A 13,703-nucleotide genomic window follows, 5' to 3' on the forward strand; every position below is an offset into this window, starting at 1 on the left:
TGCACACTTATCATGGCGCCCCGGCCCTCACGAAGCCCAGGAAAATGGGCCTGGGTGACGGGATGACATCTCTGCTAGTGCAGGGGTGCCTTCACATACAGTTGCTTTGCACCCAGCCTTCAGAGTCTGAAGGCCTGATATATATGTGACTTATAAGTAACCTGGCGCAGTGAAAACGGCTGTGAAATAGTGCTTACACTATTTCACTCAGGCTGCAATGGCAGTTCTGAAGAAGTCTTTGTATGAGCTTCCTATGGGTGGCAAAAGAAATGCTTCAGCCCATATGGATTCCCTGGAACTCCAATGCCCTGGGTACCTAGGTCCCATATACTGGGGACTTATAGAGGGGGGTGGGGCACACTGACAAACAGGCCAAAATGGGGGTAACCATGCTACAAAGAAGCTACTTTCTCACACCCACTTAGCATTTATCTTTGCTGAAAGTGCAACTGCTGTATCTGCACTGATCCCTCTTTTTGGCCTCTTCAGTGGCGAGTCACCAATCGCCTTCCCAAGGTGGAGGGTCATTAGTCTGCCAAACAGGGTTCATATCCAATGCAAGTTAGCCCCAGTATTTTTGCGGTTTTCCTTATGGACTGAATAGACCAGAAGTGGCCCTTACTCAGTCATTGATTTTTGACTGTATGGATTTGGAAGGGGTGCACATAGTTAATGTATATTAAGGAAATACTGGATAGCAACAATAGATTAGACCTGTACACTAACCTCAGGTCTATAACTCAGCGGGCGTCTGTAATGATAAAACATGTGTTGCTTGTAAAAATCGCTGAGGATAGGTGGAGGTCTAATTTGGGAACAATATGGTGGCAGCATATGTACTACTCCGAAAACTGAGCGTTATTTACTGTATACTCCACGATAATATAGATTTTACTTGTTGAGGTCCTGGTTGGGAATGGCTCACTTTTTGGTTGATTACCCTTCAAAGGGATTTAACATGTTGCAGACGTGATCCTCGATCAGAGCAAAAGCAATTGGATAGGTTTCTATTTTGTGAGTTACGCAATGTTCAGAGAAGGATCTTCTTAAGCCCGTTTCTTAGGTTACTAAATATCAGGACATGTAAGGAACAATTTGATATTTACAGCTATTACACACTGATAGGGCTTGTGCTGCTATTTATCGTTTCACTTCGCCATCTGTAAATGAGAGAAAGAAGGTGACTAATTAAGTTACGTATTTAATGTAATTTTTGTATTTGTACTCTTATGGACTATTATTGAAATTCGATTGAATATTTTGTTGAACTTGAGCCTAGCGTAGGTTTCATACATCAGTATACCCTTCCTACGCCAGGATACCCTTCAAGCACAATATCCTATGCTGAGACAATTTTAAACACTTCACAGGTTTACCAAGATGTAGTATTGAGTTGCGTAACTTTTGTGACACAACCCCAATGCAAAAACATTTTTGTTATTTACTAAGCCATAAAAAGCCACTACCGCAAAGCATCACATAGCATAGCCTTGCATCGAAAAGCGTTCCATGAATGGAGGGTGGGCGTTCCCATGCATCCACCCTTGGATTATGGCACGTTTCCAGACTTTCAAACCTGGGATTGCGTCAAAATGCTATGCCTTCCCCTGTAAGGCGCAACAAGGAAAAATATCTTAATTTCTCCACGTTATTTCTTCTTTACAAGCATGCTGTAATTCGCAGAACACATAGAAAAAGAAAAATGCTGTTAAAGATTGTTTTTGCGCACTAACAATCCTGCATGCAACAAAGGCACTCTGCACAATAGTGCCTGGGTTGGCGCAAGTCACCACACAGTGCACCGGCGCTATGAAGCAGCAGAAGTGTGCCATATCCAAGTTGATATGAAACATTTCCGCTGTCTCCCTTTCACGTAGCCCAGTGCAATAACTGCCTGCTGCCCTGCGTGAAAAATGAGTAAATCTGCCCACTAGTGTGAGCGTACAGTTCACCATACATCCAATGAGTTTAATGTTTGGTGAAATTAAAACATTCCTCAGCATTTGCATCTTTTTTTTAATATTTTTTTTTTATATACTCAAAGCCAGTAGGAGACCATCTTTATCAGTGGTCTTCAAACGTTTTTATCTTGCACCCCCTTAAGTGAGAAAAAAAAATGGCAGTAGGGCCCTCTTTCCAAATTTTTCATAATCATTCTATTAAATTGGCAATGTTTAAATAAGTATAGACTTATTTAAACATTGCAGTTAAGTTCTGATACTGTTTTAAAAATGTGATCAAATACATGATGCCAAATATACTATTCTGGTCAGGCAGGCCTCACTAAAGTGTAAAAGTAGCCACAGTGTGAATATTAGAAGTGGGGGTGAGGGTTTTGAAGAGTATTTGTAGCCCTTTCCCTTTAGATACATACTCCCAGCTTGGATATAAATTACAATTTTTTTTTTTATTAAAGGCCCATTATAGAGCAGTTTGCTAAGGCACGTTTTTTTCAACTTAAAATAAAGCCCTGTTTGGCCAGAGCCTGGGCCCACCCCCCAGTTTGAAGACCCCTGATCTATATAGATGAGGGTTTTCACTCATCATGGGTGGTAACACTGGAATTCCGAAATACCAAATGTGGAAGTACAAAGTAGAGACAAGTGCCATTTCCAGTCCTTTAGTGACAACTTTCCAGCTTTGTACTGGAAAGTAAATACTTTTTCAACTTTGCAGCAGCGCAGTTTCGATAACTATGCCAGACTGTGTGCATGGAGCGTAAAGCCTGGTCTTTGCTGAGTTCTGGAGTGCAGTTTCTCATCCACAGTCAGATCCTGAAAGTGACAGCTACTCGTCTCAGTACCAGCGGATTCCACAGCAGAAAACCTGGGAGGGGTGGATATGGGAGGGGGCTTGTATGCATCTCTGTCGTGGGTCTCTAATGGCTGATATTTCTTTGGTGAGTTTTGCTCAGGGCCAGTAAACAGCTGCCCTTCTCTTTCTACTGAAAACAAAAAAAACAGGGGGTTTGTCCATCTCGGAGGGCTTCCATTTTCCATGCACTGGCCACCCAGCACTTACAGCAAGTGGTGCATCTGTTCACGAAGTGGGATGGGGTGAGTGAGACTCCTTCACATCACTCCTGGACATTTCGGCCTGGGCACTTCAGGGTTTACAACTGAAGTGCCCAGGTCCTAGGCAGTCAATGACGCTACCCCTCGTCATAATGTGGAGACTCATTGTGTGCTTTGCAACGCTGAGGAGGTCATTCACTGCACTCATAGCTGTGAGGTCTTCGGCCCAGCAAAGTTCAGCTCAGGCAGCCAGGCACTAGTGCATTCAGTACAAGTACACTGCCTGCCTGACCTGAACAAGAAGAGTGTCTGTCAGGAGGACCTCTGCTCAGACTGACGCTCTTCAGGTTTGGGGAAAAAAGGTGTGGGGCCTTTAATGACAGGCTGTCGCTGCTTCTGGTGCCGTTGTAACAAGAATAAAAGCAGGAGGATCCAGCAATGGGCCCTGCTTCTCTCTACGTCTACACGTTTTGTCACATGAATATAGCTCAGGACTATTGGTATCTCATATCTAATATTATGAAACAATTCCTGGTTCATAGGCCGTGCCCATGTCATGCAAGTGCTTTCAATGTATCATTTTTTTGTTGTTCAAAACTGGTACATTTGGGGCAGCAGCGGCTCAAGCTTTCCCCATCACAGAATAGATACAAATCAGACAGCAGCACTGTAAGCTTTGATTCCTCACAGAACAGGTTAGAGTTCTTTGTTGTGGTTACAGTGTTGATGCAGGCAGTCACTGCTGCTTTTTTTGCTGCCTTGATGATGTGGTGATGGTAGTTGTAGTAGTTGTTGAGGGCTGCCTTGTAGTAGGCAGCTCTGTTGGAGGGGTCCTTGGTCACTACCATTGTTTCTCGAGTCAGTGGCAGTCAGGTTTGGAGTTTCAGGCATCGGAGTGTGCAATCTGACTGGTTTGGAAGTGTTGTTGGTTTTAGATGGTTTCAGCAGATGAAGTTTTGGACGGCCTGGTTGAGGTCGAGGTCTGCCATGGGCTTGGGTTGTGCGGTGTATAGGGCCTGTGCCCATAGGGTGACAGTTACCTTGCTCCAGCTTTGGTGCTGGTGTGGAGGTGCTTGGATGTGGTGTGCTAGAAATTGGAGATGGTAAAGGGGGTGAGAACTGTCCAGGTGAGTTCAGTCATGTGTGTGAAATTGATTCTGTCTCCAGAAGTGAAGACGAATCCAGGGTGTGTCCGGCTTTGTGTGAGGGCATGGTGACCAGTTGGGTACAGCCGATTTTGCTGAGGTCCTCTATGAGGGAAATGGAGTTGGTGTCATTGTGGAGTCGTTAAGGTGGAAATTAAGATTGCACAGTAGGATGTAGTGGAGGGAGTCAATGGCGAGGGGGGGATGGTGTTGCAGAAGGCTGGGCGCGGTCCCGGGAGTCTGTGTGCAAGGGTGCCTCACATTGTGGTGTTGGCATCAGTCTAGCGTTGGAAGTGGAGGTGTTCCATGAGGAGCGTTGGGTCGTCAGTGATGGTGCTTTTGAATGTTTCTTTGAAGATGATGGCAATGACCCCGCCATGTTTGTTGGTGCGGTCTCGGTGTATCATCTTGTAGCAGTCAGGGTGGCCATAGCAATGGGGTTTGAGAAGGGTGTTAGCTAGGTTTCGGTGATGAAGGCGACATCCAGGTCATGGGTGTTGATCATGTCCCAGATTTCCATGGTATGTTTGCATAAGGAGCAGGAGTTTAGCAGGATGCACTGAAATGTGGTGTAGAGTTATTCGGGGTCTTCTGTGTGGTTGCAGTGCGAGCGTTACTTTGTGGAGGTGGGTCCACGTTGCAAGAGGAAGGCAGTTCAGGCAGGTGTAGGGTCCTTTGGATGAGCCTGGGGAGGCCATGAAGCAGCTGTTGAGTGGTCTGTCTGACATTCAGGGCCTGGAGCTTCTTGGTGGTTTAGCGGTGGGGGTTGGGAGTACCAGAGGTCCTGCCGTTGGTCGCACTCCAGGTTAGTCTTTGCCATGATGGCAGCACGACCTACATTATATGTCCTGGGAGCGGCAGAAGCACAAAAGGTGTCGGCAGGGGCAGACGCAATCAAGTTTAGGAAATATGACTAGCCCAATGGATCAGGCACTTCTCACCAAGACTGCGTTGCGGCCTCCAATATATGTCCTGGAAGGTGAAAGGGGCCAGGGTGAGAGTGGCAGTGGTGCATAGGAGGTGTCAGCAGACACAATTAGCCTCAGGAATGCGGACGGGGCTGTTGCAATCAGCCTCAGGCTGGGAAGATGTGACTGGTCTAACATGTCAGGCATTTATCATCTGGCATCGCAGCCCCTGGTACTTCCATGAGGTGCAGTGTAAAAGGCCTGTGTCCCAATATATACACCAGCTGTTCCTCATGTCCTCTTAGTGGCTTCAATGGAAACTGAGATCTTGGCACAGTTTTCTTTTTTGTTTTCATAAAGGCCCCATGACACAGGTGATATTAATGTGATCGAGTCCTCTTCTGTCCCTATAAAATTCTGAGTGTCTCTGTCACACCACACAGTTCATCCAGAAATACAGCCAGAATTGAAATACAAAAAGTTATGATTATTTAGTTAAGGGTGCAAAAAGGAAGCTTCTTTTGCCATTAGGGAGATACATTTCTCTGTCCTTAAAGCAGTTGTCATGAGGAAGTTTGAATGAACAGTTTTTGTGACCACTTTAAGTGCCAAAAAAGTTTGAAACCCTCTGGGTCGCTAAAAACTGATCCATAAGGGAGACACAGTTGTTGAGTCGCACACAGACTTAGAAAATAAATAGATCATTGGGGTAAATAAAGGGACAAAGTCCTTTCCCTAAGAAAATGAACGACATGATGTAGGAAGGATCAAAAGGAAGGCAATTATTTAGGTTATCGTTTCAGCACACCTGACCTTGAAATACTTTTGCTGGTTGCAGCAGATGCTAATGGAAAAATTGGCATTATTTAAATCCATGCAGGTGAGACAGCTGTCAGCATTTCAGGAGGAGGACACCCCGGTCATGAAAAGGAGATGTACCACCTGTTGGACTGGGAATGTCCTCAGCATGGTGTACAGCTGTCCTCAGCATGGTGTACAGCTGTCCTCTCCTGTCCCAAGCACCCGGCTGTAAGTATCTTATCTTAGTTTGTAGGGTTGAGCCTGTAAGTGCATGCATTAGCACATGCGTCTTCCCTGCAACACTCTGTTGTGTACAATAAAAGGCTTGGAGACTGCCTGTCACTCACAATTTGTGGGCTTGCGTGGTCCTCTTCTTTACAGCCTCATAATCCATTACTTCAGGCCTGGCATCATTTCCGTTACTTTCTGTGGCACAGGGACCCTGTACAGAATAATTCAACTTAATCGGTACCCATCTGCTGCTTCTGACCTGATTGAGGTACTATTTTGTTCTTTTTAACTTCTAGCGCCCTGCAAACAAAAGGCGCGTGACAGGCAAAAACATGCCCAGCAGGACAAACAAAATTGTAAAGTTTTATTTTCTATTTTTAACTCTTATTTTATTTTGCCAAGTCTTCTTTTCACACTTTGCACTTGTTTTTTCTTTTTGGTTGTGGGCGCTGTTCTAAAAAGATAAAGATTATCTTTATTCTAAGTATTGCAGATCAACGTGGTTTCTTTCCTATGTATAATTTCCAAAATTATGCTTTAACACACAATCATGCATTAAACACCAAATCCACCCCACTCCATACAATCCACACAAGACCAATACAATCTATCCCAGACCAGTCCACCTCACTCCAAACCACTAACCCTAATCCTATCTACCACTCTCCAATTCTCCCAAGCAGCCCCACTCCAATATAATCTGCAATGCACCCCACTCCAATATGCTCCATTCAAAACTGCCCCACTGTAATTCAATCCACCTCACCCCAATCCAAGCCAGACCACTCCATCCCATTTCACCCCACTCAAATCCATCCCACACCAATCCAATACAGCCTTATCCAATCTACCCCGCCCCAAACCAACCAACTCTAGTTCAGTCCAATCCGCTCCAACACAGTCCATCCAATCGAATCCATTCCACCACATTCCAGTCCAATCCAATCCACCCCACTGCAATCCAATCCACTTCAGTCCACCGCATCTAAGCGGCCCCACTAAATCCAAATCAACCTCACTCCGAGTTCAACCCGGTCTAATCCAATCCATCCCACCTCCATGCAATACGCCTTTTACCCCACTCCAACCCACCCCACCCTAATCCAATCCGATCCACCCCAATATATTGCAATCCTCCCCATATACCCCAATCCAATCCACCCCTCTCTCATCAACCCTACCCCAGTCCAATCTAATCCACCCCACTTCAATCCACCTCAACCCTATCACTCCGATTTAATCCACCCACCTTAATCCAATGTATTCTACCCCACTCCAATCCACCTCACCCCATTTCAATCCAACCAGCCCACTCACTCAAATCCACCCCACTCCACCCAGTCCACCCCACTCTACCCCAATCAATTCCACACCACTCTAATCCAATCCACAAGACATCAATCCACTCCAACCCAATCCACCCTAATTCACCCTATTCCACCCCACTATTAGACATTTGCTGCCACTGAACGCTACTCTTCTACTCCCCCACTCCATTCTACGGTGCACTACTCCAACAGATCTATCCACAAAATACACAGCTAAAAAGAAGAAAAGCACATTTTATTGTTTGTTGAGGAATTTCAGAGATTACATGTCTCCTTTAGGTTATTGAAGAAAACAAGTTATAAATGATCTTGCAAAACTTTTTTAAGAAACAATTCAAAGGGAATAAATTGAGCCATCTAATTTATTTTACTAACTTCTGAAATATGAATACAGACAACACTGATAATATATGCTTATTTTTCTGATCCAGAATGTATATGAACATACACTAGACAAACATTTAAGAAACACTAACAAAGAAAAATATTGCTTCAAGAAAGAAAAGTGATTTTAAAACTTATATTTTTACAATACAAAATTCAAAGGAAACAAACCGATATCTCAATTAATATTAAAGTCACCTGAAACACTTATTAAAAAAATGGTTGGAGCATATTTTGAATGTCAAACAGGGATTGATATTGAAACTACAGCGAGGCAGGCTGCACCCCAGCTTTGAAAGTGTTTCTTCAGAGCTTAAGGTCCCGACCTTCTGCTGCTTCTAATACTTAGCTCCACTCCTTCTCTGCTGCGTGCCAGGAATTTGTCGCTTGAGGAAGAGGAAAGTAGATTAAGAAGGCAGAAGGTTCAGCTAAAAGACGGTGCAGACGACGAATCCACAGGGATCATAAATGCACCAGCTCTGTATGAACTCCCCTGGGGAGGACACGAGCTATTGTCATGGATACATATGGTAGATCAATGTTTTCTTTCTCTTAACTAGAAGCTGATATAACCATGTTAACGTACTATTGCAGCTTAATCACTTTTTTATATGTCTTCTGTGTGTACTCGCAGCATTTCTCCACTTACATGCCAGACTGCACAGTCTGCTAATCCTCTAGTATCACGTAAGATAATTTAGTATTAGGCCTATTACAGAACAATGTTTTTTTCTGGACCCTGGGAAAATTAATATATGTTAAAGAAGATACATTTTCTGAGTAGAAATGGTGCAAAAACCTAAATTTAAATAAAGAACATCGCACAGTTGTGACTGACGTGTTAGGTTAGAAAATAACATTTTCTTTCATAAAAATACACAACTTAAAGCACTTTATAGTACACTTTAACATTCTGTTAAGTGTTAACTAAATCTTTACTGTGGACAGAGAGTGATGGCTGGCATAAAGAGTTACGCAACATACCAATACACAAAGCGGGCTCATGGAACACATTTAAATTTGTTTTCTTGTTGACATCCCGTTGCGCCTTTTAGTACCTAAAACATTGGCTTACAGTACAAAAGTCACAGTCCTGGCTAGTAGTGGTAATACATAATTTCCAAATGACACAGATGTGTCCTGCCCGCCATAACTCCACTGTTAATTTTTAGCGTCAATAAATTTGTGGATTTTCAGCTAACAGCAAAACCATGAGACTATCGGTGCTGCCTCTTGTTTGTTGCTTACATTTTATACACCTTTGAAATTGCCCCCCTTTTCCAAGTTGTCACCTTCATACAACTCTATGGACCTTCATCCTGATACAGACCCTCATAATTAATTCCCTATGGCCGAAATGCATAGATCCATTGAAGGAGGACCTGTCACACTTCATATTAACAAGACTGACAGAGAAAAATAATTTGATTATTGGTGATCCACATACTGTCTCTTGCCCTGCCCTCCTTTTCCGACTGACCACCAAAAATAATATATGGCAACCATTATATAACACATGCAACTTATCACAAAAACAACCTCAGGTGACCTTGCTAAATTCTCATACGTGGTACATATTTTTATAATTTGTTTTATACTTATAAGTATTTAACAAAAATGTTCTAGTCTTCATAAAGGACACGACAGCCAACTTCGCCGTTCAAGGTCCAAATCACAGTCACTTTCCACCCAAGCAGAATTTTTCTGACCTGGTGTGCTTTTCACATACTTTCTTTTCCAGTCATGGTGACCAAATGTGTCTTCACTAGGACTTTAATTTGCACAAAAATGCTTACTTTAAAAACTATTATGGCTTTTGTGATATTAGGTTGACAAAGATGTTAAAGTGTAAGAAAGGATTTAAATTGTGCATTTTTCCAAAATATGCGATTTTTCTCACATCAAAGCAAAGGCTGATTCATGCTCCTTGTTTTAATGTTTATCATTCCACAATAAAGTGTCAGAGGGATTATCTTCTTGACTTATACGGACATTTTGTTACATCATGCTCTGCTCTTGTGTAACATGTTGGGGCACCCTGTAAAATATATTTTAGCTCCACTTCTACTCTATTTCCCTGTGTTCTTGTTTCTTATTGTTTTGTGTTTACCTTTGCTATTTTGCTGGCACCAGAGTACTTCTCCCCACTCCCCAAGTAGCATGTTATTGCTTTTGTCCTAGAAATGGGTGGTCTTGATACATGTTTGTTGGACAGTGTTTCGGCACATTAGATAGGCTTACATCACTCTTAATGAACTACCGAAACCTTTCACATTATTCCAATCTTACAATAATGGCTCATAGTTAAAGGAAACTTTTGTAACAAAGTACAAATTATCAAAAACCCTACAGTTCTCCCTTCTGAGCAAAACTGGCAGTAGAGGGAAAATTAAGCAGAATCTACAGTCTGCAGACACCTGCCCAACTTTCTATATCCCATGCAGTTTTCAATGACTACACTGGACATCACTGTATTTCCCATCACCCATCTACACAGGAAGTGACTTCACTGGAATTCCTACCATCCATCTGCACAGGAAGTGACATCACTACTTCCACTCCCAGGACCTACTTAATGGTGTCCACATTATGGATGCGCTGCTGGCAAGCCCATCTGTGGCTGGAATGTGCCCAACACCAGGCATCCTGGTCCTCTTGCTACCACGATGAGACCCCTAACCCTGACCGCTGCCCCAAACACTGCTGCCTTGCTGCACTACGCAACAGCAAGGGAGCATTTCGCTTTCTACAAGTTTTCATGCACTTACCCACACCCAACACTCACTGCACCTACACCAAATACTTCACTCACAAAGTCCTGCAACCACCCACACAACACTCTGCACCTGCATGCATAAGCCTCAACACCCGTTCACTTACCAAACATGCTACAAAGATCTGGTACCAATTATGACAATGCCCCAAACCTAATTTTTCTCATCGAAACGTGGCTAAGCCCTGCATCGGCACCAGACATCACCACAGTCAGAGCCCCAGGCAAGACAAACTTCACAAGTCCAGAGGGGGGAAATCGCCATCATACACAAGAACGCCATCAGCCAACACATAATACTCCAACATAGAACACATTCTTCAAGCTCCACGTCAGAGCCAACTTCACCCTAAGTGGCACACTCACCTACAGACCCTAGGGACCATGTACCAACTTGACGGACATGATCACTGACTTTAGCGCACCACTCACACTCGTCACTAGCCTGGAGACCTGAACTTCCATCTGGAAGACCACACCACCCGCAACACAAAAGTACTCCGAGACCTTCATAGCCTGGGCCTCACACAACAAGTAAATGGACCTACTCACATCGCTGGACACCGCCTAGAACCTAGTTTCACCACCTTAGACAACATCAGGGTCGATTACCCTACATGACTCATCATGACAGACCATTCTGAGCATTCCCATTCCGGCCTAATGCACATGGACCACCGCCAGACCAGCCCACCTAAACTGGAATAGATTAACCGATAAGGACTGGATCACCGACTCGAACACAGCAAGAGCCTCCTCAAAAGACTAAAGAATTTCAATAATTGGATCACCCCCCTGCGTCGACTCCCTGGCACACTTTGAACACAGCAACACAACAAGTTTTACACCACAAGCCAGTTGGTATTCAGAGAAACTCAGACTGATGAAATACCACTGCAAACAGCTGGAGTCCAAATGGAGAATGAGACCGGACAATACAAACATGAAGATATTCAAGTCTGTCCTGAGAATGTACCACCAAAAGTGCTACTCTGGCGGACTGCAAAGATGCCAGCGTCAACAGAAGCAAAGAAATCTTCGCAATTGTGTAGGATTTCACCTCACCAGTGGCCACCTCCAACTTGATCACTCCCTTGCAGCATATCTGCACAAATCTCGGTCAATTCTTCAGCAACACGATCACCGCCTTTTACAATAACTTCAAACCACAACTGGACCAGATAGATCTCACCAAAAGCCTCCCAATCTCATTTAAAGAATCCATGCTGACTACATGGCCCGTCACCCCACCCCCCAGAAGAAACTGCAGCCACCCTGAAGTCTACTCAGACCCACCCACTCCCACCATGCCTACCCCAGAGGACTGCAAATCACCAATGCCATGTTCACACCCATTATGAATACTTCCACCTCTTATGCGACTCTCCCAGATGCTTGAAACATGCAACTGTCTTCCCATTGCTGAAGAAACCCTCAGAGAATTCTTAAATACTCACCAACTACAGACCGATCTCCCCGTTACCATTTCTGGAAAAGGTCATCGAGACAGTCAGCAACAGAAGCCCCACCGAATAACTCAATGACAAACTCTGCTCGAAACTACTCTGTTCTACCTGCAGACCAAACTACAGCAGAAAAACTGCCTTCATTGTTGCCGCGATTGACATCCGGATAAAGGAGGCTTGTTAGCTCTCCTCTCCTGGACCTCTCTGCAGCATTTGACACAATCTCCAACCCTAGCCAATGCGTATATGACATTTGAATCTAAGGGCATGCACTCCAATGAATCTGCTTCTTCCTGACTGGAATGACTTAGTCAGGTAGCCTGGCACCTTACACCTTGGATGCTGGTGACCTCATCTGCAGAGTTTCACAAGGATACTCCCTGAGCCCCACCCTCTTAAATGCATTCATGATCCCTCTCGTCAGCATCATCCGTTCTCAGGACATCAACGTCCTCTCCTACGCTGACAATACACAACTCAATCTCTCCCTCACAGACAAGATGCCCAGGACCAGGATCAAGTTTAATGCTTACACGAGTGAAGCTGAACATCGACAAGGCCAAAATAATGATCTTCTGGAACAACACTTCACCTTGGGACTCCACCTGTGGCGAACAGAGATAGGACCAACACCCACTCCCACCTCGGATCGTCATCAACAGAAAACTCGAAATGACCGCTGAAGTCAATGCCTTCACTGCTTTAGGCATCCATACCAAGATGTTGAGGGCATTATTCAAATGGCTCCCAATCAGCACCCATTCCATTCACAAGTAAGCTGGACTATGGGAACACCCTCTATGCCAGGTCAAAAAAAAAAAAACAACAACAAAAAAAAAAAACAAAAAAAAAAAAAAAAACACCACACACCTCACTAGAGGCTAAAGACCATTCAGAATTTGGTGGCCAGAATCACTCTCAACCTGAGAAGGCAGAACCCACATCACACTTTCACAAACTAACAGTTCCAACTGCTCATGCACACTTTCAAGGCACCACAACAGTAGTCCAGCATACCTCAACAATCCAATCTGCTTTCATAAATGTTCCAGTTACCCTGCTCGTCCGGACTCTTAACTGAACACATCCCACGCATACGGAAAGCAAGCACTGGCAGTTTAGCCATTTTTTAATCACTCCAAAAGCGTGGAAGGACATGCCACTACACCAAGAGACTCCTTCTCACTACTTGAATTATGCAGAAGTTGAAGACCCGACTGTCTGAGTAGTCCCACTAGGCCTTAAGTTTGGCTAAGCTCACACCCGCTCAGCGCCAGGATACCATCCCGGGTGAAAAAAGAGAGCTCCAAGAAGCTGCATAACGTAACACAATATGTACAAGCTGATATGCAGAGCCCAGCCCCTCTCCCTTACTTAAATTAAATAATCCTCCCGCACTTTCTCACCCAAGAAAAGCAGCAACACTGATATCATGTTAAGGTGAAAAGACACTGGGAAATAGTCTAAAATAATTCTCTAAGATAAATCTCCACCTGCATTCACTGAACCTGATAGCACTCTCAAGCATCTTACTCTGCAGACAACCTTCCTATATACATAACCGACCACTGTACAATAACGGGCTCTGAACAAACCAGTAAACTTCTAAATGTTCATAGCCAACTCCAGAACAAAGCACTTACATAAGATCAT

Source organism: Pleurodeles waltl, chromosome 12 (genome assembly GCF_031143425.1).
Source record: "Pleurodeles waltl isolate 20211129_DDA chromosome 12, aPleWal1.hap1.20221129, whole genome shotgun sequence".
NCBI classification, from domain to species: Eukaryota; Metazoa; Chordata; class Amphibia; order Caudata; family Salamandridae; genus Pleurodeles; species Pleurodeles waltl.